Source organism: Lepeophtheirus salmonis, chromosome 7, assembly GCF_016086655.4.
Source record: "Lepeophtheirus salmonis chromosome 7, UVic_Lsal_1.4, whole genome shotgun sequence".
Lineage (NCBI taxonomy): Eukaryota > Metazoa > Arthropoda > Copepoda > Siphonostomatoida > Caligidae > Lepeophtheirus > Lepeophtheirus salmonis.
The window spans coordinates 20,108,573-20,113,396 of record NC_052137.2 but is presented as its reverse complement, the minus strand read 5'-3'; positions in this window follow the sequence as shown (position 1 = coordinate 20,113,396).

Here is a 4,824-nt window from a genome sequence, read left to right as displayed (position 1 = left end):
TGAAGTTTTGAAAATGAGGGACAAAATCCATGACTTAATCCAACCTTACCCAAGTCTAGTTGTAGATACTGAATTTTTTATATAAGTAATAAGCATATATTAAATAAGTTATTGTACGTCAGTGTACGGTAATATACTACATTTAAGTAGCACATTTTAGATTATTTATACTCGATGTCTAATAACAAATAAAGAGACAGAAATAAGGAAATGTATTAAATAAATAATTTTATTTCAAGTAACAAAATCATAAATACCTATAAAAAATGTAAAAAACCACAAAACTTGAAAAATTCAAATAATTCTATATATTTCCAGAATGTTATTTTATTCATATAATCATAATATAAACAAGGTAAGGAAATATAAGTAATAGCCAATGTTAACTTTGTCAAGCCTAACGAAACAAAATCATGTCGTCAACGAAGCTTTTTTGCATGATAAAGACGAGACGAATACGAAAATCTGACAAAAATCATGATGAAGACGAAACTGAAAAGACAAAATCTGACGAAGACTGACGAAATGATGACGAAGAAGAGACGAGACAAGACAAGGCTAAGACGAGACAAAACTGAAAATAGCTGACAAAGTTAACACTGCTTTGAACTTGTTCAATTTTATAGGAGCTTCTTGGAGAATCTATCCTCAATAGCTTTTCCATTACACGGATTAACAAAGTCAAGTGTGGATTTTGTGTTGTCCAATCAGGCTGAAGAAAGCTTCTCAGCAATCAAGAGAATTATATTCAAGATTCTTGTTCTTTCCCACTACGATCCAGTGTTACCATTGTTCCTCTCTACTAGACCTTGGAGCCGTCTTTCCCATCTCATTAATGGCTTGGATCGTTCCATTGACTTTGCAACTTGGAAACTCTCTGCTCCAGAAAAAAACTACTTGTAAATAGATAAAGAAGAAACTGGTATTATTTTTGGATTGAATCGTTTCGAATGTTATCTTCTAGGTAGATCATTCTCCAATAAAACAGACCAAAAACCACTCCAATACAACTTGAATCCACAGAAAGAAGTCCCTACTGTTATCAAAGCTCGGTTATCCCGTTTTGTTTTATGTCCTTCTATGTTCAACTTTAAGAACGTCCATGTGAAAGGCTTTATGAATCTTCATAATGTGCCTTTCTATCTTTTCCTCCATCAGTAATGAAACAGTGTTGTGTGAGGCCATGTCAGGAGATGACCATATCTGCCTTGTTGTTGAGGCTGCAAGAATAAACGACTGGTCGAAATTTGTTGACAATGTGTACAAGAACAAATGTAATGCATTATCCCTGAAAAATGGTCTTCTGTTTTTGGGAATCCGTCTGGTCGTTCCTTCTTCCCTATGCAAAATAATTCTAGACGAATTTCACTTATCTCACCGTCGGCTAGTTAAAATATGTATCCTTCTCTCCTACCTGTCCTTGGGAACGTGTTCACGTGGATTTCTTACAGTTCAAAGGGAAGGACTTCCTAATTCTTGTCGACGCTGGGTACAAATGGATCGGCGCCGTGGCTATGCAATGGAAGGGGGGGGGGTAAAAGGGTAAAAAGGGGGACAATCCTAAATGGCTGTACGGATTTTGAAAGACTGTCGAGGAAATCTCTACTTCTATCTGGAATGTTCGAATCGATGGCGAACTTAAAGACAGACATCTTAATCAACTTCGAACTCGCTGAATGGTTGGTGGAGGTGATGTTGTGACCTGTCTATCCCGACCTGTTTATATGTGTGTACATAATCTTTGTGTGAAATTATATTCTTTCTAGTTACTTAGTTTCATATTAATAAAGAACCTGAATACACCTTTGCACTCACTCGGTATTACCCTTATGTGGAATCTAATAGTTGATCCTGGCGACGAGCCTGGATATCTAATTACTCATCATATTAATAGGTTTCTATACATAACAACGTCATTGGGACGAGTCTTGGTTATTAATACTATATAAGTTCTAAAAGTACAAACTTGTGGTAATAAAGAATGAAGGACTAATGTCGGGTTGAAACTAATATACGTCTCATTAACAGATTAAATGAAAACTTTAAAAGTTACTAGATAAATAAATATTTTTAAATTCATTATAAATTTTGTTTAATCCAATACACCCCATTTGTAATTTTTAAGGTTATCTTGACGTGGAGTTTAATCAAAAATATCATCACCCCTTTTTCTTCATGTGGAAGTTGCTATATACAATTATGCACAGGATAGATATATCTCTACCGATGAGATCTAAATAATTATTAATAATAAAGTAAATGTCAAAATCATAAAATTAAACAATAAATATACTAATAAAAAAAATGGTAAAATTAAATCCCTTGTAAAGTTTTAGAGCAAAAGCTAATTATGTAGTAATGTCCGGCGATATTACTCCTTATTAAGAGCATTAAAAAAACTCCCCGTTATTTATGTTTATATAACAGCATATCATGAAGGATACACACAATTGCTAATTATAATGCTACACCGAGCGCAGCCAACCCCGTTGTTGTGACGATTTAAGCAGTTGTTTTTGCCTGTTATGAGTTTTCTGAACACCATTTCTTGGAGCTTATCAACCATAGCTAATCCTTAAGTGATAAAAAAATAAAATATATTAACCATGTAATATTGGAAAACCTAATCATCCTAACCAAGTCTTTAAGTGAAGAAACTAGTATCAGACAAACTAGTTATGAACCATCCAAAGCTACTACACCCGTTGTTGTGACCATTTAAGCAGTTGTTTTGGCCATTTAATGAGTTGTGTGTCATAATTCTTGATATTTTTAGCTAAAATAGAATCATATTTTATGATTAGATTTTTAAAAAAATGAATACTTACTGTTGGATAGTACAAAATTCAGAGTTCCGTTTCGAAATTAGTAAATATTTTATCCGACAAACCATCAGTTTCTCGTCCGGTAAGTATTTCCAAATTCCTAGGTCTCTATTTCCAAAAATTCAGACAGAAAGAGACGTTATTTTAGGCATTTTATTCAGTTCTCTATCGACTATCAGTGTCTAATATTATATTACTATTGAATAATAAGGCGGGAAATGATAACGTTCTTGATAGAGGAAGATGTTTATTATCTAATCAATGATTTAATAAGTATTTATTCCCTTCTCCTTGGACGCTTTTGTATCCTTACCAAAATTATTAACCTTAGGTGTTTTATATAATTTACACTTACATATAGATCTTCATTATGAACTGCAATTGAAGGTAATTAATTTACTGAAGTTTCAAAACACTATGAAATCATACTGCCATATATTTGGTAAGTTGCTTACCAATAATTATTTCATAAACTTAGAGAGAGACATGTTTTTATGTCCCGGTAGCATACACGGTAGCTTGATGAATGGGCCTAAAAAGTTGTGGAGGATTTATTATTGCAATATTAAATTCAAATCATTTGTCTTAAACTATAATTTACAGTTGCGAGTCTTTGAGGACATAATTCTAGTCAATTTTATAGCTTTATAGATAGTTAGATTTAGTTACTCATTTGTGGGCCTCAGACAAAGCCAGTTGAAAAATCAAAAAAAGGCGAATGGATTACGTTTGACACTTCTCCCTATTCTTGCTTCTTTTATTAAAATGTCATAACTCATATATATGGTATTGTGATCAACATGCAATCCAATAGGGCCAATCCGAATCAATTTGGCACCTTATACAAAATATTAGACAATAATATGTATATTCAATTTCTAACTGTTACACAAAGCTGAATATATTAATTGCCTTAGAGATTTATTATATTCTGCAAAAATATAAATACCTCTAATAATATAATAAATAATGAAAATATGTAACATCCATAGCCAATACAAAATATAAAATTGGACTATGTACAAAAAGAAAACTGTAGACAAGTTTTACAAAATAATAATATTACAACTGCACGAATAAATGTATAGTATTGATATGCGGTATGCACTTATTAACTGGTCAAAGCAGTGCAATCAGGTTGGGCTGTAGCCGAAAATATAGACAAGTGATTCATGACATCTGACAAAAATTTTCCCTGCTCCACTCCAAAGTCTTGTATTAATCTCTCTAACAATAAATAATAATAATAGAAATAGAACCCTGGAGAGGTTAACACTATAAACAAACTAAGACTTTTGAAAAATCAGCAAAGCAATTAAAAAATGAAATCCGACAGGGCCTGACAATTAAAGACCGACCAAATCCTAGTTTTATGGGTGCAACTAGGCTGGTCCGAAAGTCGGGTTAGGTTCGGAGTCACATTTTTTCCCCTCTTCACACCTATTATGGCACCCCTGAATGAACGTCACACTTAGTATTTGCCTATATTGTTATTGTAAACCTTCCCAGTAAATAAGGTAACTCAGAAAAAATATATCGGTTCAACTATTTTTAAAGGAGGGGGAGCTGTTGAAAAAAATTGGATACTCCCTTGAATAAAAGTACTGCCTCTATTTTGAGGCTATTAAAAAAACAAGCTTTTTTTAAAAGAAATTGGGCATTATTTTATGAAAATTGAGAGTATCATTTTAGAGCGCCAGGGATTACCTGTTTTGCTTTTAGTAAGCTACGTCCTTGAGGCTCATTTTTATGTATTACGAAACAAAAAGGGCTTCGTATATTAATGAGTATTTTTTAGGTTGGACTTTTTATACTAGGTAAATATTAAATGAATAAATAAAAATTCAAAAATTAACGATTTAACGGAAATTTTAACTGAAAAAAAAGAACGAATGAGTGAAAGGCGAACGGAAAGTTTTTACAAATTAAACGACCGAACAGAAAAAGGGTGAACAGGTACAAGCCTGCTTTAAGTACATATTTGATGAGAAAAAGTTAC